General features: G+C 51.1%; 1 protein-coding gene across 1 annotated transcript in view; it reads left to right on the top strand.

The window, feature by feature from the left end:
* LINGO1 (leucine rich repeat and Ig domain containing 1) overlaps window positions 1-23,305 on the top strand; it is a 140,093-nt gene that overhangs the window by 72,756 nt on the left and 44,032 nt on the right. The window contains exons 3-4 of the mRNA XM_051770359.1: window positions 2,429-2,599; window positions 7,193-7,278. The gene's annotated coding sequence lies outside the window, so the exon portion shown is untranslated. The remainder of the gene's footprint in view (window positions 1-2,428; window positions 2,600-7,192; window positions 7,279-23,305) is intronic.

Below are 23,305 nucleotides of genomic sequence, written 5' to 3'. Positions count from 1 at the left end.
ACCTGTCCTAAAATATCCCTCTGTTTACCCAGGCCTAATCCCATTCCACTCCCTTGTTATTTCTGTCTCTTGGGGATAAAGGATCTGTAAAAATTTGCTTTTTTGAATGTCCTGGAAGCAAGAGGTTCTTTGGAGGCAGCACTTTCAAATCCCACCTGGCTGCTACTTCTCATGCCTCTGCTCCCAGCCAACACCCTGCTGTCCTGGCTTTTAGCAGGACTGGGCAAAAAATTGATTTCCTGGTTTAGCATCATTCCTTCAAGGGAGAAGGGGAAAACGTGGAGATTTGGTTTGAAATTGTTTGAGTGAATGTGGCAGAAACGCAAAGTGAACATTTGGGCTTGGCAGCAGAGTTGGTTTAGACTGAGTAAAAAAGAAATGAGAAGACTCTTAAAATGTCAAGTGGGCTTGGAGGGGGAAAAAAAGGAAATGTTACTTTTAAACGCATGAAAACTGACCGCTCTGATGCTGACTGATCACTTAATACTCTTTTGTGTCTGTTCCACGTGACGAGGCCAGTTTGCCAGGCTGGGATCACTGCTGGTGAGTTTGGCTGTGGTAGCTCCTCACACTCCGGGCCTGCCTCAGTTTCCCTTCATAGAATCACAGAATGTTTTGGGTTGGAAGGGACTTCCAAGAACATGTTGTTGCAACCCCCTGCTGTGAGGGTTGGAACTTCCCAGGTTGCTCCAAGCCCCATCCAACCTGGCCTTGAACACTTCCAGGGATGGGGCAGCCACAGCTTCTCTGGGCAACCTGTGCCAGGGCCTCACCACCTCCACAGGGAAGAATTTCTTCCCAATATGTAATCTAATCTTCCCTTATCTGCAGTTTATCCATGAGGTTTGGGGCTCTCCAGCTGCCTCATCTCACCCTTTGCCGGGGTAGGCTAGTGCAGGGGGACCCACGTGGTGCTGCAGCACGTTTCTTGCTTAAGAGATTTAGCTGAGGTCTGGGCTGAGATCTCCAAACTCATTGCTGTGGTGAGTCTGAGTCAGAGCCTCCCTCCCCTGACAGGCAGCTCTGTCTCTTTATGCTTTTAATTTCTTTGGAGCTCAGATTTTCGGCGTCCTCACCTCTCTGCTAGCGCAGTGTTTTTAGGAACAGATGGGCTTAATTTCCGATTGCCGCCCCCTGAACTTGGGAGGAGGTTTGAGTTTGGAGCCAGTCTGCCTCTTGTTCCATGTGAGTCCATCCGGCAGGCTCCTGCCTGCCCTGCCCCCTGCGGACACGGAGCCAAGGACCCGGCAAATACCCCTCCCCATGATGAGGAAGGTCCTCAGAAGTGAGATTTTCTCTCTCAGTGGATAAATCCGTCTCCACGTTACCTTAGCAGTGGAAACGGCTGAGCATCTTCTTATGGGTTGATACTGTTGAGATGCTTAGTCTAAGCTTCATCTAATCCTCTTTCAGTGAGCAATCGGGCTTGTGATCTCACACAAACAGGTTTTCTGACTCCAGCCTCGGCATTTTGTGGTTTGTGATCACAGTGGAAGAGTGATGGTCCTGCTGCATCTCTGTGCTGCTGCCCCTGAGCTGAACTAGAGGTGAAAGGGAAAGGAAAATGAACCTACAAGTTTCTACCCTGAACTCTGTACCTGACTGTTGGATTTTGGGTCTAGGTGTCAACTCCTGCTTTCATAAGGCTTCGTGGTGTGGGATTTCCCTATCCAGCTTCCTGTGGATCATAAACTAGATTTTTACAACTGTGATTTTTGTGTTGGATTAAAGTTTTGGGGTGGTTTTCTTTTGAGAGCACACTCCTGAATCTGGCCTCCTTTGCTTCTGCCAGTGTGGCCTGAGAATCCTGTCACTTTTTGGGAATCAATAGCAAATATAAAGCACATTTAAAATATTTCCGTTCCCTTCCTGTGTGTCAAGGCCCCAAATTCAAGGCAGAGTTTAGACCTGCTGGACTTTGCTTGCGCTTGAAAACTCTTAGACTGTGAACTTGGCAATCAAAACCTGGTTCCTGCTTGCTGGAAGTGGGAGCCTTGTGGGTGAGGTTCAGCAGGCTTGTTGCCCTCCAGCATCACATTGTCACCTTGGCACCTGTGTGTGGGGATGGAGTTACTGGCAGTGGTCCTGGCACAAGGCAGTGGTGGGGCCTGGCACCTAGGACCATTCTCCTCCTCAGGGCATGGGAGAAAGGCTGTGGGATTTGCTGTCAGTAAGATCTGATGAGTTCCCAGCTGGTGGTTAGACCTCGTCCCTGAGATCTGTTTTTGACTGGCTCTGGGATGAACATCACCCCTCCTGGAGCAAGGGATGGTTCCTGGATGGCTGCCTGTCCATTCTGCCATGGGCTGGGCTGGCTGCAACGATCGATGGCCGTGGGTGAGAGTGAGCAATCCTTTCTGGAGGTGATCTCCAGCGGGGCAGGTCACTCAGCACCTCTTCACACTGTCCCTCTCCTCCTGTCTTGCAGGGCTGTGTGTCTGAGGCTGAGCCAGGTGCCCCCCTGCTCCGTGTTGGGTCCCATGAGACAGGCAGGACCACCCTGTCCTTCCCACCCGGGGCCACAGCACCCCCCTCTGCCCCCGCTGACCAGGACACCTCTCCAGCACCCCGAAGGAAGCTGCAGAGCTCTGCTGCCACGGTAAGTCCCTGGGCTTTGGCTCTCCTTTCCCAGGACACTTCTCTGGAGAAGGGCGTGCTCCAAGTTTGTGTCCCCATTAGCTCCACGTGCATCCCTGGCTGCAGTGGGGCCACAGCGTGGGGTCCACACACAGGCTCTGAAGGAACAGCTTATGCACCAGAAAATTCAGGTTTCAGTCAACAGACTCGGCTCACAAATTCAGGTTGTATTTAGCAAGTGGCTTTGGCTGAGGAAAAAAAAAAAGTGAAACACTGAAAAGTTTGATTTTTTTTTTTTTTTTTGACATTTTCAAAATGAAACCTTTCAGCCATCTGTTTCGAGATGACATTTCAGTTTGAATTTTTTCTAGGGTTTTTTTTTTTTTTGTCAGCGTGGGGGGGAAGCCACCTACAAACAAAATTAAAGCTACACTTCAGCCCAAACAAAATGTTTCATTCAGCCCCAGATTATTACTGGGGCTTTAAAATTTGGCAAAGAAAAAAAAAATTACTTTGGTCACCCTGCATTACTTTCTTTTCTCAGTTTGGCCACCGAAACAAAAGACAAGCATGTGGGAGCTGTGGGGGACATACTACACAGTGTTGGGGGGTTTTGAGTGGGAGCTTGGGAAGAGCTCGTGGTGGCAGAACATGTTGTACCAATGACTTTGGTGATGGCAGGAGACTGTGGGAACTAATTTTAGCTATGCCAGAAAGCTTGTTCTGGAGAGGAGAGCCTGCTGTGCTGAGCCCACCTGGCTCCTCCCAGGGCTGTGGTGGTGGCCACTGGTTTCTAGGCATGCTGCTGGGTGCCAGAGGTGCATAGCAGATCTCACCCAGTGCCAGTTTCTCCCTGCAGAGCAGCATCTGTGCCTGTTATCTGTTTTCTCCACCTGGTGTTTGAGAAAGTCCATCTTGAGGAGATAAATGTGATACTGGAGGGAGCTTCTGGTCTGCCCAGAAGGTTTTTCAGCTCTCTTTGCACAGGAGAAACCACCCTGGGGAGGGAGGAGAGCAGGGGAAAGGACTGGGGAAGCAAGGGGCAAGGGTGGCTGGTTTGTGTGGCCAGAGCATGAAGGGATGAGCCCAAACGTGTCGGCTTGGTTTGGGGTCAGATGTAGTGAAGTGATGGGAATGAGGGAGAACCCCACCTCCCTGAAGCACCACGCCTTGCAGAAGAGCAGCAGTGGGGCACTGTGAGGGGCACAAGCTGCCAGTGCAGAGGGAAAGTGCTTTGTAGTGAGCAAGGCCCTCCTCTGGGGCTGCAGAAGAAGCTGCATAGGCTCCTCTTGGCCCCTGAATGGCAAAGAGGAGATGATCTGACCATCCTTGCCAAATCCCATCACTGTGAGTGCCTGGGTAGCCCTTCCACCACACAGCTCAGCTGAAACTACCTAATTAGAGAAAGAAGCTGTGCTTTTCATTTGCTACACCCTCTCCACCCCCAGTCTGTCCCAGATGTGACCTTATCCGGTCACACAGAACTGCCTCATGTGGAGGCACGTGTTGAAAGGGAGGTGTGTTGGGTGGGGGCTGCTGGACTCGCTGGCATGGGGCTGTACCTGCCCTGTGATGCTTCATGCCCTTTGTCAGGAAGGAGGAGCGGAGGGCTAAGTCACGGTAGGAGAACCCCAAAATCGTGCCATAAACAGTCTGTGCCCCAACACGGGGGGCTGCAGGAAGGCATCCTCCACCAAATTCCGAGGAGGAGCGTGCTGCTGGCACACCCTGGCTCCTGCAGCATGGGCGTGCAGGGCTCCCACTCCAGCAGGAAGGCTTCAAACACAGCGTTCCAGGCAGGTGTCTGGGAGCGTGGTGGGACAGCAGGTGTTTGATATCTATCTGCTCTCGTGTGGTCCCATGCTTCTGTCAGCACTGGCTCCCTGCTGAAGCGTTGTAGGGCTGCTGCCTTTGTTGCAGAGGAAAAAATCAGCTGTTCAGAGGTACGTGAGATCAGAAGGGATCAGGGGTTGGTGCGGATCTGAAATCGATGTTTACCCTTGTTTGGAGGGGAGATGGTTGTGCCCAAACCTCTGTTGGCTGTTTTACAGGTGGCCATGGCTGGTAAGGCTGGAGAGGGTGGTAGGACCTTGTCCCTATGGTTTTATCCCACAGGGAATCCCTCCAGCCTGGTGTGGGAGGGTCTCTCCCCAGGCCCTTACTGGAAGCCCCCAAAGCCTCCTGAATCGTGGACTTCTGGGTTTGCATTTAGTATTCCCATCTTCCATTCTCTTTCTGTGTTTTCATTTCTCCCTCTCTTGCCCCCTCCCTCCATCTTTATCAGTAGCTAATGAAACAGGCAGGGAGAAACCCAATTCATACAGTAATTAAATTTACTTAGTGGGTATTCAGCTGGAGTAATGAGAAGTTTAATTCAATGATTAGTTTTTTCTTTCATTAATTAAAAATGGAACAACGGTGCAGTTACAGTGGGCTGCATTGATCCTCCTCGTGGAAAGCTGCTGATGGAGGAGGAGGAGGAAGGAAAGCTTCTCATTTTATCTTCTCTGGGTGCTCTCCCCACGCACAGATGCCCCGTTCCCAGTTGACCCCTGGCCCAGGTGTCCCTGAGTGACTCTAGGTAAGGAATGCCTGTGGCAATGATGGAGGAGAGTGGTGCCAGAGCCCCCCACCAGGTCCTCTCCCAGATCTACCCCCACCAGCAGCCTTTCAGTTTAAAAAGGGATTTGAAATCCTTGCTGTAGGTGGAAGATTGAAAAGCAGGTCCCAGCCCACAAGAAGTTTTCGGTGGGAGAGTTGTTTTCCTTCCTTGCTGAACAGATTTTGAGCCATTTAAATATGTTAAACTCATAAACATGTTTTTAGTCTTTTAAAAATACGTGATGTGTGGACGCAAAAAGTAAACCAAATAAGTGATTTCCCATTTTTCCAATGCTTTCTGCAGGCTCCTGAGCAATGTTAAGACTTCAGATGTCCTTTGAAGCACGATTGGGCAGGTTCTGTTCCCCAAAAGCAGAGGCATTGGTGTGTTCCTATTTTTGACACAGGTTTATTTTGGGTAGCTTTGGGGGTCACTGTAAGATTTGCTAATGTGTGAGTTAATAAGGGGGTGTAGTCAACAACAGGAATAAACCCCCCCAAAAAACCCCAACGAACCATTAATTGGTGTTATAGATCCTGTCTCTGCAGGAGGGGTGGTCACTCCTTACCTGTGCCCTCTCTGTCCCATGTGTCTGCCAAGTCATCAGCTTCTCTGCTGCTGCTGTGGGGGTACCCTGTGATGGTGACAATTAGCCAAGGGCTGAGGCAGGGAGCGTCTGGGTTTGAAGCCAATGAGTGCCAAGGGCACTCAACACCTCTGAAAATAAGATGCTTTTGCTTTTCTTGGGTTATTTTGGGTGGTAACTGCTTCAGGAAAGCTAGTGGGCAGACAAGAGGCTCCTGGCCAGTCCAAAGCTGTGTCCCTGTGCTGGGAAGGGCAGACAGAGTCCCATGTGGGACTGGAGCTCCTCCAGCAGTGGAGGAGCCTCCTGAGGCTCCTCTGTGCCCCTGGCTTGTGGATCTACTCAGGCTTCAGAGAAACTACTTTTTATTCTCAGAAAGGAGAAATACATCCCCCTGCTTTGACCTCATCTCCCGAAACAGCAAAAATTGTGATGGGAAATGGTTTCTGGCAGCAGAGGAGGTGACTGAGGGACACTTCTTTCCACACCTGGTGGGAGAGTTTGCAGCTGTGGTACCTGTACTCACCCCTTCCCAGCACGTCCCTTGGCTGTGGCAGCAGTGGGGAGGTGAGCCTGAGGTCAGGATGTGGTCAGTTTGGGCACTCTGGTGCTGGCAGCCCTTGGCTGGACCAGAGCTCCTGGCATCTCTCAAGGCCCAGCCTGTTGCCCCCAGGGAGTTGTGACAGTGCTTTGCTCTGGGCAGTTTTTTGGGCTGGCTCTGGCTGTAGCACAGCATCTCCAAATCCCAGAACATCTATGGGAGAACCCTCAAAACCCCTGGGTCTGTGGGATGCAGTGTCCCCCAGTCAGAGCCTCGTACCTCATTGCTGGGGTCCTGAGCTGTGAGACCCTTTTGCAGCTCTGCATTTTGGTGATGTTTTGCACTTCCTGTCCTGTGTGAAGCATTTGGTTGGGATACAGGGATGCAGCCAGGGACTGAGCTGCCTGGGTAGACTTATGGAGGGCAGTGCAAGCCTGTGTTGGGCAGTGAGTGCTATCTGACCTCGTAGGCAGCCACAGCATGGTCTTAAAGCAGTGTTTTTCCAAGGGGCTTTGCATGCATGTGCTTCTTGAGAGATCACTGCAAACAATTCCCAAGTGCTCTGGCCCAAATCTGTCCTGGTAGCTGTCAGCAGATCAATGCTCTACTAAGTACAGACCTGCTCTATTTCCGTGGGAAAATGGCTCCGTTAAACAGTTCATTTTGGGCCTTTCAGCAGCAGGGCTATTGAATTTTGGTAGCTGTGTTTTTCTGTCTGTTGCAGCCTGATTTATAACTTTTAAATATCAGCTCAGATGAAGATTAAGCTTGCCTGAGCTCAGTTTTGGGAGGGAGAGGGGAAAAGCATTCACAGCTTTTTAATTTCTCTCCTGCTCATCTCTCAAATGCCAGGTTTAAAGCCCTGATTTTGCTATCATTTCCCCTACAGTGCATGAGTGGAAAGCAGAGGAGAGGCCAAAGCCCAGTGTGCCCCTGGCATCCGGTCCCCCAGCATCCTGCCTTCATCTGACCCAGGTAGGTGACACACAAGCTTGGTGTGCTGGTGTATTACTGGGCATGACACTCACACGCCTCTGTCATGCTGAATCCAGGACTGGACTGGATTCATTGGCATGTGGTAAATATGCCTTTTCCCTCCCCCTTAGTCCAGAGTTGCTTCCCAGCCCTCCTGGGAGTAAGGCAATGCTGCTTTCAGCTAGTATCTGGGGCAGGCAAGAAATGTTCAATCCATCATGCCTGTACAGGGGAGTGTATTACTGGGGGGAGAGGTATCTAAAATTATTGTTTGAATGGTGGCACTTTTGAGAAAGGGTTTTGTGGCGGGATCATCTGGCTCTGCTTAGGTGGGTTTACTCCAACTCGTGTTACATCAACGAGGGGCAAACACTGCCCTCATGGAGTGATCCAGCATGGACAGCCAGATGCTGCTTGGGGATGCTGGGCAGGAGTGGTTTCATCTTCCAGGAGAGGGCAGGACAGAGGATCCCCGAAAAGTGATGTTTTTGGAGATGTCTCTGTTACTGTTGCACAGCTCCTGCATGCTCTCCACTGACTCAGCCTCTTCCCAGTGCTCTTGCCGGGACAGTTAAAAGAGACAGGAGCAGGTTTTGGCTTGTGCTGTACAACCACATCCTCACCTGAAATCTGGGAGCTTGATGCAGGTGACATGTGAGACAGCAAACATCAGAGCTGACTGGGTTGAGGCAATTTCCCAGGGAGTCAGTCCTTGAGAGAGAATTGAAAGGATCTCTCAGTGAAGAGCAGAATTTGGTTTCCTAATAAAAAAAAAAAAAATTAGGATGATTCAAGCATCTCGAGCACAAGTCGTATGAGGAGAGGCTGAGGGAGCTGGGGTTGTCCAGCCTGGAGAAGAGGAGGCTCAGGGGAGACCTCACTCTCTACAACTCCCTGACAGGAGGCTGTAGCCAGGTGAGGGTTGGTCTCCTCTCCCAGGAACCAGCAGTAGGACAAGAGGGCACAGTCTTGAGCTGTGCCAGAGGAGGTTTAGGTTGGACATTAGGAAGAAATTTTTTACAGAGAGAGTGCTCAGCCATTGGAATGGGCTGCCCAGGGAGGAGATGGATTCATCCTCCCTGGAGATGTTTAAGGTGAGACTGGATGTGGCATCAGTGCCATGGGCTGGGAACCACGGCAGGGTTGGATCAAGGGTTGGACTTGATGATCTCAGAGGTCTTTTCCAACCTGGTTGATTCTGTGATTCTATATGATGGAGCTGGTGGAGGAATTGCTGAAACTGGATCCTGTCCAAGGTGGTAGGAGATGAAGGAGTGTGCTGGGATCTCTGCTCGGCAGGAGTGGTGCCACTGGGACCAACCCTTCTACCTGGGGAGAAGAGTGTGGGGGCTCACTTGGGACTGCCCAGAGGCAGTGTCCCAAACCTGGTTCAGAGAAAAGGGAATCAAAACAGTGAGGCAGAAGTGTCTTTCACACTCAGATACATTATTTCCCTTTTATATTGTGTTCTTTGCTCAAAGCAAAGAGCAGATTGCATAGGCTCAACCTCATGCATGCAAAAAAAGGGACCTGTCCTTACCTTGCCTCCCGTTCCTACATGAGAGGAGCCTGTGGGGAGGCATTTCCAGCCTCGCAGAGAGGTATTTCTAGCTTCTTGTTGCTGTTTCCCATTTTATAATAAGCAGGAATGAGCCCAGACACCCGTCTCTCCCTGCTCCCACAGGTGCTCTGTGTGGATTGGACTCTGGGAAAAGCTGTGTGCGAAGGATGCTTGGTCAGAGGAGCTCCCACTGTGCCAGGGCTGACAGAGCAAGTGGAGAGACCATGGAAATAGCAGTTTTCTGTCAAAACACCTTTTCAACAGCAAGCCCTGAAGAGCGTTTATTCTTAGCGATCTTTTATTAAACCAAAATTCTGCTGGGAAATGATCCTGCTGGTTAAAGTCCTCCCTGAAAATACAAGTACTGAGAGCCATCTGGTCCCTATTTGGATTCGTGCATTTTCTTCCAGAGTGCTATTTGCAAAAACTGAAGATTTTTCCTAAGAGCGGTATTTGGAAAATGAGGTGGTTTTGGTTTTTTCTTCTGCTTTTTCCTTTGAGAAAAGGAGAAGTTATTTCCTAGGGAATTTGGGATAATGGAGTAGTGTAAAGTAAGATATGCAGGTATCTCCAGAAATGCCAAGGCAGTGGAAAGAATTCCAAAGTTTATTTAGAAGGCCAGCACACGAGGAACTTACAAATACCTCAAAGTGCTCAATGAAGCACCAGGCCCCAGGGAGAAAAGGCAGGTTCCCACCCTCTCCAGGGCCTCTTTATATCCTCTCTGTTTCTCCCCTGCCTTCCCAAGGCTCTGTACAGGTCTTGGAGGGAAGCATGATGTGGTGCTGGGAGCAGGGATCTCAGCCTGAGCATCCAGTAGGCACATAAGCCCTCTCCCCAAGGAGCCTGCAAACCTTGGGGCTGGATGATGTGGTCAGAGGCTTTATTTAGTTCTGAAGCAGGGCTGAGCCTGAGTGGATTTTTAATGCATGAATTTTCAGTGTTTAAACTACACAGGTCTTTGAACTGCTGTGGTTTCTGAGGGATGTTTCTCTTCCTCTCTGAATGTGTGTGCCATAAGCTCTCCACAAAAATCTTCCCTGCCCTATCCAGTGTTGTTAGCTCTAGTGATGTGGACAGAAACTTGCAGAAGGGTTTCCAGTAAGACCCTGTGGAGTGTCTTGGATTTTCACTATTGAAAAGCCAGTTTTCAGCATCAAGGTTACTTCAAAAGGCTGGTATTCCCAGGAGGGGAGGTCTCATGTAGGGGTGTCACCAGTGTTGGGGCCAGGAAAGGTGTGAGGGACAGTGGGGACTCCAGGGCCACTCTTGTCTTCAGCTGGCCCAAATGCTGTGGTTAAACAGGGTGGGTGGAAGAGCTGAGAAAGAACCAGGCTGGAGGAAGGAAGTTCACAGAGGGAGAGGTGTCTGTGGCCTCCTTTAGAAGGCTGGTTTCTTCACCTCAGCATTGCCAAGTAAAAGCCCTGAATTTCTATTCCATGCCTTACCTGGTTTCTACCTGGCTCTCTGGATTGAACCAGATTTCTTTCCAAACATCTTACTCTGAGGGCTGACAAAACTGTTAAGAGATTTTTAGCTTTAAAAATATTAATTGTGCAAATGACTACCAAGCCAGGCAGGGAACCAGGCTGTGCCACCCAAGGGTGGCACCACGAGTGCATCTGTTGGCCTGTGGGGCAAACCTAGAAGCCACCAGCATGGTCCAGCAGCTCTGCAGAGCCAAGTGGTGGGATCTCATGAGGGGTGCCTTGATGTTCTAGGTCTTTCAGTACCTGTGAGCTTTGGTGGGGGCTATCAGGGACTATTTGTCACAGGAACCTGGGCACTGTGTTAGCGAGACGGGGAGGCTTTTGAGGTTTTCTAGCAGTTGAGCCAGCTCTTCCCCATCTTAGGATGGGAGATTGTACCATGCACACACAGCTTTGGGATGTCACATCAATGTTAACAACAGGGAAGAAGGGAGAGCAGAGCTGGGCGTGCGTGGCAGTTTGTTTCTTTAGGTTTATGCACTGATACTTTCTGCTTAATTGCACCCTGACGTGCACCAAGGGGCAGGGAGGGGCTTTAAAAAAAAGCTTTTTTTGAAAAAAAATTACGGTCCATGAAATACTCAGGATGGACTGACTGCTTTCTTAAAAACTGTTATAATTATTCCTGCAAGGCTTCCAGTTCTCCTGGTCTCAATGCACTTGGAGAGAGGCAGCAGGAGTGTTTGTCCTGCTTAGCACAGAGGGGTTGGGAGGTGATCCCTGCATTGATGCTTGGAGATGGGTGAGTTGGGAGTCAGAGGGCTGGCTTATTCCCATGAATGGGAACTAGTGGTGGACTGAGGACTTGGAAGGGAATGGAGGCAATTTAATGATGATTAGGGTGACTCAGAACAATAAAAATGTCCCTGGTGCACCCCACAGCTCCCTCCTGACTGTGTCCTACCTCCCATGGCTGTGGGGAATCCAGTGGTGGGTCAGGGCCATGGGAAGCCCATGTCTTGCCTGTAGAGAGGGGCTGCCCAGGAAGTCTCTCCCAAGGCTGTTAGGCACAATCCAAAATTAGCATCTCATCCACTTGCTCTTAGCTCTGTTAGCTCTGTGAGGCTAATAGGGCTTAATAAATAGGCCTCTTGTCACCAAAATCAGCAAGGCTGACTCAGAACAGGCAGAGGGAGCAGACTTGCTGATGGAGGCAATGTTGATCTTGTAAGTGCTCACCCTGCCACAGCAGGCCCGTGGGACTTGCCCAGGAATCCCTGTCAGAGCCTGTGAGGGGTCCTTGGTTCCCATCTCGGTGGGTAAACCACCGGGTGAGGAGGATGAAGGCGTGAGCATCGAACCCAGCCAAACTGTGGAGCGTTCCTGGTGCTGTGCCGTGTTCCACAATTAATCACTTCCACCCACACTACACCTTTCCCCTCCCCTAGATCCTCCCTCGCCTGGTTCTGGAGTGGGGAATGGAGGCAGCTCCAGTTTTATGAATCAATCAAAGACAATGCCTGCTTTGGAGAGCTGCTGATTTAGAGAGCCCTTTGCAAGCCTGTGTGCAGTATGATTTCTTATCGTAGCACAGCTCTGGATGAGCCTGCCAAGAGGAGCTGTTCCAGCTCCTGGCCACATCCTGGGGAGATGGCCTGAGTGGTCCTTTCATCTGCAAATAAAACAAACAGGAACAAAGAAGGCAATAATATTGACTTTCATTATTGATATTTCCATTTATCTCAGTAATAATTAGTATTTCTGTAGCTGGAAGGGTATAGCTCATAATCTCAGTGTTTCAGGGGAGCCTATTAATGTCATCACCAAAACCAACCAGGCATAAAGGGCTGGACAAGTGCCAAGGAGGGTGAGTGGGGTGGAGGGATGCGAATGGGGCAGGGCTGAACCTGGAGGAGAGGCAAGAGGCTGTGAAGGGGGTGCACGGATACTGCAGGGAGCAGTGGGGCAGCAGAGCTGGGGAAGGGAGAGCTGTGGTGGGGTGGGAGAGCTGTATGAGCTTGGTAATGGGAGCTGGGGCTCTTGGGTCCACCATCAGCCAGTCCCTTGCTGCATCCTCCGGCACAGCTGGAGCACATCCTGCTTGTCAGTGTTTGGGAGGGAAGGGCAAGACTGGCACTTCGTGCAAGTGGCCTCTAGGGGTGGACGATGCACTGAGATGCAGTCCCAGCGCCTTCCCCGCGGCCTCCAAGCTGTGGCAGCAACCCCTCCATGTCACCAGCACACCAAGATATGTGGGAAAGCAGGGCAGGTTCTTGAGTCTGCCCCTGCCTGCCCCAGGGCACCTGTGCCGTTTATGTACGAGCTTCCCACAGCACCCAGCCTTGTTGTTTGCTGACTCTTAATTAGTCATTCCCGCTTCTCTTTTAAACCCCCTCGAGATGCTCTCTGCAGGTGCCTTGTGCCTGGCCTGGATCTCCTCTGGGATCCCGGAGGAGGTGGGGCAGAGGTTTCAGCACTGGTGCTGCTGCTCTCCTGTGTGAAAGCTCTGACGTGCAATTTCTCTGTGAATTATCCTGGGTCAGTCTGCAGGTCCGTTTCCTGCATCTGTGTTTTCAATTGTTCCTATTAAGTGTGCATCCAGACCACTCCTGTGAGGGATGGTTTCCAGTGTGCAGCATCCCGAGCATTATCAATTCCACAGGAACCGCTGTCACAGCAGCTGCAGGGACACGCGAGCAGCAAATGCAAATGCAGGGCAGTGTTTTTATTAGGATTTAAATGAGTTTAAGACTGTTCAGAATTACAATGTGATTTGAGCCAGAAGGGGCTTATAAAACTGGTATGAGTTCATATATTATACAGTAAATGTGCCAAAGCCCATGGCTCCTGCTGAGCACTGTCCTCACTGAGGTGGGGAGAGGACCAGACAGCTGTCGGGGCTCAGCCCTGTTGCCCCAGCATGTCCCCATGGGGGAAGGCTGTTTGGGGTGGAAGGAGGGCTGGAGTCATGGAGGTGGTTATGCAGGAAAGCTGGTCCCTCTTAACAAACCTGAGCCTGTGGTGCAGTACAGGCTGGCAGGTGTAGTCTCTGGCTGAAGCATAGTGGTGCAGGGGGGGCTTGTGGATGTGTTCTGGGGCAGGGTTGAACTGCTTCATCCATTCATCCTCCCTACATAGCTCCAATGTGTGAAAGTGGCAGGGATGCTCCAGCACTGGGGGATGCTGCTCTCCAGAGAAGCAGTGTGGCTGCACCTTCTTCCTGCCTGTGTAGTGAGCCATGGCTTCTCTGAGTGCTGGTGGAGCACGTGGTGACCCTTCCTTGGGCCAGACCCCACTCCAGGTTTCTGGGAGCAGCAAGTTTTCTCTAGTTGGTCTAGGATGTGCCAGCCACAGCTTGCACCTCCCTGGAGACCTCACAGCATCTGGATCACCTGCTGGTTGTACAGGCATCACTCATAAGGGCTTTAATGGCCATTAATGTAGTCTCTGGCAGTGCAGGGCTCGGTGTGGCGATGGGTGATGTGACAGAGCTGTCCCTGTGCACACAGGGATCCTGGGTCTGTGACACCTGGAAACCACCGTGGTGGGGGTGATGGATTTCTCATCTGCTTTCTCAGACGGAACAGGAATGAAAGGGAAGTTTGAGCTATTGGCTTGGGATGTTCGTGCTTCGCCTCGTTTCGGCGCTGTGCTTTTGATCTCTGAAGGATACAGCTGAATATTTGAATGAGAAATACGTGGCTGTGCTGAAATCCTAGACAAGATGCCGTTTGTGCCTCCCTGCCTGTTTATTTGCGTAAGAGAGTGTTTTGCTGGAGAAACACGCGAAGGAGCTCGAGGGAGAGGAGGGAAGGTGGAGGTGAGAGCGCTGGGGAGCTCGCGCTACAATTTCAGGACGCTTAAGAGACTCTTACCGTCGGTGGCGAGACAGCGACGTCGGAGGCAGCTCAGGCAATTGTCTGAGATAAATTGCTTCGTTTGATAGGTTTGTTGGTACCTCACTGGTTAAGTTCGTGGGTTATATATTTATTGCTATATACGAAGCGCAAGAGAATTCCAGAAATACGTACAATACACATCTCTGGATCCATAGTTATCTCCCATAAATGACCTTGCAGGCGTGAAATATTGTCACCCGCCCGCCTGGTGCTTCTGAGCAGCTGGATGTTTGCTCTGTAGGTCTGGGGAGTGAGAGCGCCAGGCCACCTTTTGGGGTCCTCACACTGGGGAGCAGGGCTGGCATCATTTGCCACAGGAGGGAGCATTCCCCTCGTTCCCAAAAAGAAAGGTTTCACTCGCTTCGGGAGGCGCTGAGGGAAGAGCCTGTGACAGGTAACATGCTACTTAAAGCTGCTTTCCCCAGAGAGGGAAAATTGCTGCTGGTGCCTGCAACAGAGGTGAAAGTGGAGTGTGACGGGAGCAGCTCTGCTGCTTTGCCCTACTTGGAGGAGAGACAGCGAGGCAGGATGCGAAGGCACCCTGATAAAAAGACCCACTGGTGGCATTTGGATGGTGCTGGAGAGGCTCAGCTCTCCTCTCTGCAAAGAGCCCAGGCTTTGGCCCTGCTGTGCCATCCCCATGGTGTGGATGCAGGATTAGGGCAGCCAGGACTGGGAGATGGGCGCTGCATCCAGCAGCCCAGATCAAAGGGACCTTGGCCTGCGACTTCCACCAGAACACCCTTAATGCCCAGCCCTGGAGTGGGGAGATTTGCTCAAGGGACTCATTTCCTTGCCTGAATGTAGAAAAAACTGTGTCAACTTGACATTCGGGGAAACTTTATTTAATACCTTTTTATTCGTTTAACAGTTTAGTTAATTGCAACGGTTTTTGTTATTTTTACATACTTATTTTTAATTCATTCCAACTTTGCCCTTATATACTCTTTGTTCTTTAAAGCTGTTTCGTTATGGGTATTTATTGCCTGTGCTGGTTCTCTGGGTGGGTGGGGAATGGAGGAGGGGTACCCCAGCTGTGCCCATGTGCCAAAGCTCTGGTGACACCAGCCGGTCTCAGCAGATCAAGACAAGATATAGAATTGTTTAGGCTGGAAAATACCTCTAAGATCATTGAGTCCAACCACTAACCCAGCACTGCCAAGCCCACCACTAAACCATGTCCCCAAGTGCCACATCTACATGTCTTTTAAGTAGTTCCAGGCACGGTGACTCCACCAATTCCCTGGGCAGACTGACAACCTTTTTGCTCAAGAAATTTCCCCTAATTTCCAATCTAAACATCCCCTGGTACAACTTTACTCTTGTCCTATCAACCCCCACCTGTCCATAATGTCCTGTCAGGTAGTTGTAGAGAGAATAAGGTCCCCCCTGAGCCTCCTTTCAGGCTGAATTCCCCCTGCTTTGCCAGCTGCTCCTCATCAGACACGTGCTCCAGACCCTCCCCCAGTTCTGCTGCCCTTTTCTGAACATGTTCCAGCACCTCAATGTCTTTCTTGTAGTGGGTGGCTCAAAACTGGACCCAGGGTTCTAGGTGTGGCCTCACCAGTGCCCAGTGCAGGGGCACAGTCATTGTCCTGATCCTGCTGGCCACGCTATTGCAGAATCTGCTTCTTGTTCTGGTGGCTCTTGTTGAGAAAAGTACACCTTCACCAGCACAGGGAGAATTTGCAGACTTGTCTCTGTTCTGATGAACTGTTTGTTTGAAAAACACTCAAAAAACGGAAAACATCCCAGGGTTTCATTGTGCTGTTTTCTCTATGAAGTAATTGCTACTTTCCTTTAGAAAGAAAACTCTGGTAGGAAAGTTTTTATTTTAAAGAACCGGGTAAATCCTTGGAAACGTCCAGGTGTAAAGGGAAATGTCGTTGTGCTTGTCTATGTTTTAGATTCATCAACATTTAACAGAAAATGTTTTCTTCTCTTAAGCTAATTCTCACTGAATTGTCAAAAATATGAAAAAATAATAATTGCACTAGTGGTAAGTGCTTTCACAGCCTTGGCTTTTACCACAGCTAATTGTGCTCTTCCATTCCTCCTGTTCTGTGTCTTGGCTGTCTTCTCTTCACTCAGACCTTTCCCCAGGCACGGTGGGTCACTACACAGCCTGCCATATGTAACCTCCTTGGATCCAAACTCACAGCAGCCCTGGCCCTTTTATTTACTTAAGTCACCAAGTCTTGCTGGAGCTGCCTGTGCCTGGTATTATCCAGGTAGATGAGCTTGAGTTTAAGCTCCCCTTTGTGTTGGGGAGCCCTGTGGCATTGATAACCCACAGCCTTTAGCACTGGCCAGCTGAGCACCAGATCCAAGCCATGCTATCAGGCTTCTTGTCATGTTCCTGAGCAGGGCACACTCTGCTTGTCTCCCTGTGGGGTGTCATCCCACTGCCCAACCGGATGCTTTTAGGGCTGGGAGCAGTTTGCAATCCCTGTGCAATCTCAGCTTGCCCTCTACATGAGCACCAGCAAGGAGCAGAGCTGGGCAAAGATGTCAAGAAGCTGTTACAGCGTGTGTGGGAGCTTATATAAAAGGATCCATTTTCATTCTCCTGCCTGTCTGCTTCAGTCAAAATACAATGCCGCAGCTAAGGACGTGTTGTGTCACAGCTGACCACAGAGAGCTAATGCATGGCTGCTGTGGTTGGTGCTACATCTCCCTGCACCACAGCTGTCCTGAGCCCCCACCGCAGCCCCCAGCGCTGCCTTCAGCCCCGGCCCCTGGGAGCCCGCAGCTCGCCCTGCTGTGAATCATGGCTCCTGCTGAATTGTAGCTCCCAGGAGTGCAAACCACAGTCCTGCTAGGCTCGTCTCACAGCCAGAGGAACAGCTCTCTCTGGTGCTCTGCCTTCCCAGCAGGAGCAGGAGCAGCCCCGGGAGCTCGCTGCAGCCTACGGTGGGGAGCCCGGGGAGCAGCACTCAGTCATGTCAGTAATGCCTTTCTGTTCAGTGACATGTGTGTACACATGGACACACACGTACCAGAGTGCCCTTGAGGTGTCTGGCAGCTGGTATCTTCATCTTCATTATTTAGAGGCTGTGAAGAGCATCTCTTTGCCTGTCACTATGTGGGCATGTTGCAGGGCCACTGGGGATGACTGGGTGGCTGGGTGTGGCAGGGACCTGGAGATAAGGGCAGAGGGGACAGTGGATGTTTGTGTGCTCAGACCACCTTAGTCAGGGCAGGATGACAGCAGTGGAGCCAAACCTGTGCTGTGAGCCCTTAGAGATGTGGTAGGGGGAGGTGAGCAGTGTGTAGGGACCTGTGTTTCCTTTCCTGTTTTCCAGCATACCTTCACCCATTTTTTGTCAGGGCTTATCTCACCTGGACCCCATCCAGTTGAGCTGGACCCTTCATCCTGGGGATACTTGGCTTTTCTCTGCCACTGTGCTGGGTAGCAGACATACTCTGCCCATCTGCTTGGACTTGGCAGAGGTTCACAGATATTTTGGACAAGCCTTTGCTATCATATTTCCCCCCTTCTCCCTTAAAAATCTGTTGCACCTCCTCTGGAAACTTCTGCTGAGGCTGTGCTGTTGAGAGCTCTGGAGAGCAGTGGTTGCCCTGACTTACAGCAGCTTTTCTAGGAGGTGGATGTGTACAGCTCTGCCCTCCAGCAGCACTGCTCCATGATCAGGCACTGTGAGGGATCATCCTCTGGCCAAGGCACCACGTCTTTGTTCTCTGTCTGCAAATTACTCCTTACTGAGGGCTTGGCTCCATGAGCAGAGCCTGGTACAGGAACAGGCAATATGAATCACCAAAACCTCAATGCACTGAGCAATTTTCATCAGAGGTTTTCACACCTTGCCTTTCCTCTTTCTCCCATTCCTCTCATTTCTCCTTGGTTAGGAAGACATGGAGGCAGGTCTCCTGAGCTTTGCTGGTGAGCTTGCCACCACCCCTTGCCTCTCACCGGTGCGGGCAGAGCAGCTGATGGGGCTGTAGGGCTGCAGTGGCAGTGGAGCTGCAAAACTCTTCCCAGTGCTGGCTAGACCGAGGCAGAGGGCACCAGTCATCTCCCACCCCATCCCCCGAAATGTCACTTGCTTTTAAATGCACTGGTAGTTTAAAATAAGAATAACCTGCTCCGGGGCTTCTTAAACCGTGGAATTAAATATGGTTCTGGTCTCTAGGCAGAGTCTGACTCTTCAATTCTAAATCTGCTCAGCCAAGCGAAATATTGCAGGGGGGAAAGAAATCAATATTTCTTAGGCCCAGCACGGAGAGGAAGCTGTCTGTGTGTGGCTGCAGGCGTGCAAGTGCACACATGGGCACATGAGGCTGGGGTGGGAGGGTGCAAGAGGAATACCACAGAGAGACAAGGTGGGGAGGAGGACACAGTGCTTGCGGTGCCAGAGCTGTGTGTGCTGCTTCAGGAGAGGTGTGGGGGTGAGTCCATCCCACTCAGGTGTGTGACACCATGGTTCTCTCCATGGGGTTCCCAGCACAGTCTTTTAGAGAAGGAAACACAGTTTTTTCGGTTTCAAGACGTGTAATTTAGTGGCCAGCAAGAGCCTGTGAGCTTGTTGCAGAGCAGGTGCTCTGTGGCTGTCCTGGTTTCTGGTACCTGGTATGTGAAGCTGAGCTGTGCAGGAGATGGGAATAATCGGGGATTCTAGCTGAGTGAATGACTTTTCCCATGACCCACAGACTCCATCATTTGGAGGATGGCAGTGGTTCAGATAATGGATGGTGTGCTTTTGCTATTTACTCCGAGGACTGATCTGGATGCACCACATGCAGCACTGTGTGGCCCGTGGCAGCATACCCTGGTCATGGCTGTCCTTGTCCACAGTCTTTCTCTTGCCCAGAGGACACAGGACACATGGGGAATGGCCCCTGGTATCTGGTCTGGGAGCATTGCTGAAGGTTCCCATCCTTCCCTGCAGAAGGGATGTGCTATAGCTAGGGGTTGTAGTTCAGGGGCAGGTGAAGATGCTTTTGCCAGGTCTAAGTTCTCCAGGTAGTTTCTGTCCAACCCCTCTCCCTGCTGTCCCTGCTTTGCAGAGTCCCAGTGTTCTCCCTCTGTGCCACTGTGCCTCCTCTGTGGTGTGTGGTGCTGGGAGGAGGGAGCTGTGTCACTGTGCTGGGATCAGGGGCGGAGGAGGATCTCCATCTGCAGCGAGGAGGACAAATGTTACTGACCTGCTCTGGCATCTGACCAAACCACAGACACTCACCCCTCCCAAAAAGCCTCTCTGACAGCTTAATTTCTTAATTGCTGTCTGTGATCAGGATGTCAGCTCTGGCTCTCCTCCAAGATATGTCACTTCCAGCAGGCTGGTGCTCCCTACCACCTTGCTTGGTCACTATTTTCAGCTTACCTGCATAGCTGGCTGAAGAATCTCCCATCTCCATGGAGGCCACCTCTGCTGCCCTGAGGACATTGGGGCAAGTACTGAGGGAGTTCAAATTATCCAGAAGTGCCTGTTCAGGGCCCCAGCTCCAAGGCTGTCTTGTGTCTTGGCCAGAAAGCAAGGGTTGGAGCTGAATTGTGTGTTCTGGGGTCCCAGGTAGAGTCCAGCACAGCACCTGGAGGAGGTAAAGTCCTCAGATGCCTGGTGCTGGGCTCAGAATGGAGAACTGGAGAGCGTGGTGGGATGCCTGGGGGTGAGGGGATCTAAAGGAGAGCTGCCCTCTGTGGGGTCTGGCACTGGACTCACGGGAATTCCCAGTGGCTCCAGCTGTGCAGTGCTGTGAACATGTGCAGCAGGAGCTTACAAGCTGCAGCACAGTAAGGCTCTATATCTCAATAAACAGCACTCCAAGGCAGACCTGAAAATAAATATTTGAAGAGGAAATAGTAATCTGTCTTCTATTGTCTCTCCTTTCCTCTCTCTCTCTCTCTCTCTCTCTCTCTCTCTCTCTCCCTCTCTCTCTCTCTCTCTCTCTCCCCCCCCTTTCTTGTCTTTTACATCTGACTGAACGTGAGAATATGTTGTTAAAGGGGGTTTGTTTTCATGTGGTTTTTTCCCCTCTGTTTTTTTCCCTTTCTCTACTCTCCTAAGGAGGAAACTACACCGTTAACAGCCCCCTGCAGCAGCACAACTGTCTTCATGCTGAGCTTGTCCATGCCCAGGATGCTGGGTGCTTGTTTGTCTTTTCTCTGTGCTTAGTTTGTTTGCCGTGATAAAACACAAGTAGACGGCTTTTCCTTCTCCCAGGAACAGATATGATGGGATCAAGCTGCCTGAAGTCTGTAAATGTGGTTCAGCCCAACCCTGCAATAGGTTTCCTCGTTCTTTGCAGTGGTGCCATGAGGGATACTGTTTCTGGTCCCTGTTCTTAGCGGGAAAGGTTAAAATTGGGCCAGGAGGAGGCAGCTGGCCTCGTGCCTTCCTGGAAAAAGGGGTAAGGTACTGCTAAGCTGTGAATAGCTGTGAGGGTGGGGGCTTGTGGAACTGCCTGTACTCCAAGTCAGACAGAAGGTGGGCTACTGAGGCAGTGGATTTTCACACAGGAGTGGAAAAATCAGCCTCTTGCCTGGCACCGGCTGCCAGCGGGTCACCAAAGAGAGGGTCACCCACACAGACATGGTGTGCCCCCCGTGTGTGGGGGAGCTGTCAGCAAGGCCCCCCATGGCCAAGAGCGGGTGAGAGTAGGGGTGTTGCATGCAGGAGTTGGTCGTGGAGCAGCAAATGCAGAGTCAGCCCACGGGCTGTGCGATCTCCCCCTCTGCATCTGGGGATCCGTGGGCTGGGAAGGGAGCATTGGCATCAGCTAGAGCCCTCCTCCAAGCGTGAAGGGAAGTGTTAGGAGAAATCAACTGTAAAAGTAGAGGTGAAGAGTGGTAGTGAGAAGGGAATAGGGAAGAGAAAGACTCCGAAGAGGAAATGGGACTGAAAAACGCAGAGGTGGTTTAAGGATATCTGAGACGTCACAGGCAAGGGAGATGGGGTGGGGAAGATGTAACTTTGGGAGAAGTCTTCTCAGACTGACTGAAAATGTTTGCTAAGCTTCTTGGCTATATTTAGCAGGCTCTGTGCCCTTTGGAGAGTTCTTCAGGCAGATGGCAGAGGAGAGGTTTGCCAAATGGTGGAAGCCGTGTCAGAAGGGGGTGCCCAGCACTTGGGCAAAGAAGTTTAATGTCAGCTTCACCCTTTCTTCAGCAAAGCCAAACAGTTCTCTTTGCTGCCCGCTGGACAGGGCTGCCAGATGGCTAAATATTTGCTTGTAAATTAGCAGTGGGAAACAGGCAGTGTAAAGCCCCAAACTGAAGAAACACGGGGCCAGATTGGACTCTTCCTCCTGCAGAGGATGGTCTCTGCAGAGCAGGGTTGGGTAGATCCATTACAGGGGCAGGAAAAGGAGATCTCAAAGCCAGTGAGCTCAGGCACTGTGCTGACATCTCTCACCTCCTCACTGGCATGGTCACAGGCCATTACTCAGGTGTGTGCAGCCTCTGGCAGTGTTTGCTTTAAACCAATATGCAGAAAAAAACAGCTTTTCTCTATAGGAAAAAAAAATGCTGCTTGTTCTGTATCTGTGCAGTATCTCACTGAATGGGATATGACTGGAATGAAATTTCCAGGCACTAATGCAATAGAAGTACTCATAATTTGTGTGTGTGCATGTGTGGGGATAGGCAGAGCACCAATCCCATGGCTCTGGGCAGCATTCCATGTGCCTGCGCTTCTTGAGCGTGAGCTCACCTCTGGAATGGCTTTGTGGCTCACTTGGGGTGTCTCTTCATCACACCTGAGCTGGGGCTCCATGCCAGTGGGGAATTAAAGCCTGAGACATGCCAAAAGAATTCTGTGGGGCAAGGACAGGGACCACAGGGATGTGCACAGAGACTCTTACCAAGGTAGTGCTAACCCTGCCTCGCACGAGTTCTTCCAAATCCTGGGGCTGCCCAACTCCCTGCTCTCTGCACACCTCCACTCCAGAGGCATAAGGTTATTTTAAAAACAAGCAAATATTAAAATATTGGCTTCCTTTTATTTGCTGCCTGGAGTTGGAGCCTGGTGTTTCGACATTCTCCAGCGTTGCTGCACAGGGGGGAGTGCTGGGCCTCTCTCCTTTCCCCTTGGTTTCTAATGAAAGCCAAGCTTCCTGTGTCTTAACGTGACTCCAGGGGCTGGGGCTTGGAGAAACTCTACCTCTGTAATGCTGGCAATAAAATCATAAGCTATGCTGCTGTAGAACTTTTATTGCTGTGGGGAGAGGAACAGTGAATCCTCCCTCTCTCCCTTCTCCCCTGTCCTGCAGCTCCCCAACTCTCACTATGCTTCTCCTCCAGGGCTCTGAGACTTTGTGCCAGGCAGCACAGAGCATGTCCCTTTTTGCTCTGCTCCTGCTCCCTTTGATCCCCTCCCCATCCTGCATCCCTGGAGCTGGTTTGCCACCACTCTGGCCCCCCCTGTGCCCCACTGGCAGGTCTGCCACTGCCTCCATTCTTTTCCTCAGGATTGCATGTGGCTGCTCAGCCGTGCACCACTCTGTTTGTGGTGTGATCCAAAGGAGAAAGAGCCGTAATAGCTCCCTGTGTGGTTAGGCCATCCGTGCATTTTGCATTTCATGGCGACTGGGAGCATCGTCTGCCTTCCCACACCATCCCTTACGTATTTATAGATCACAGCAGCATTATCCGTGTGGATGCAGATCGTGCATGACGGTTTTCTATAAATACAAATGCTCTGTAATTATCGTTAGAACTATTTAGCCCAATTCAAAGGTAGATTAAATAATGAATGTGTGTGTGATATGCCTGTCGACATCAACAAATGGAAAGAGACATCTCTGGATGCATATCTGGAGGTTTCCCTGGTGAAGGAGTTGGGGGAGGAGAGCGGGGAAGGAGCTGAGCTGTGTTGCTTCAAGTGCCTCTGTCTCAGGGGTTCAGGCAGTGTGGTGGGGACTGACAGGCACACTCAGCTCCATGGTGGGATCTTGGGATCTGTGAGACACCATGCCAAGGGACAGACAAGGAGGACTGGCACATGCAGAAGCCACTGGTATTTTCAGCTACCCATAGCCGTGCATCTTTTCCTTCCACTGGCACTGCTCTCAGGAGCAGTGGGAGGTAATTTCAGCCTAGACTGCTGATGGAGAGCCATGGAAGGCATGGGATAAGGCTGCCCAAAGCCTCTGACCCCTTGTTTCCTATGGTACTT

The sequence above is a fragment of the Manacus candei genome, unplaced genomic scaffold, assembly GCF_025592945.1.
Source record: "Manacus candei isolate 608988 ecotype Guabito, Panama unplaced genomic scaffold, ASM2559294v1 h1tg000119l, whole genome shotgun sequence".
Lineage (NCBI taxonomy): Eukaryota > Metazoa > Chordata > Aves > Passeriformes > Pipridae > Manacus > Manacus candei.
The sequence above is the reverse complement of the archived record's forward strand: the minus strand, read 5'-3'. Positions and strand labels throughout refer to the sequence as shown.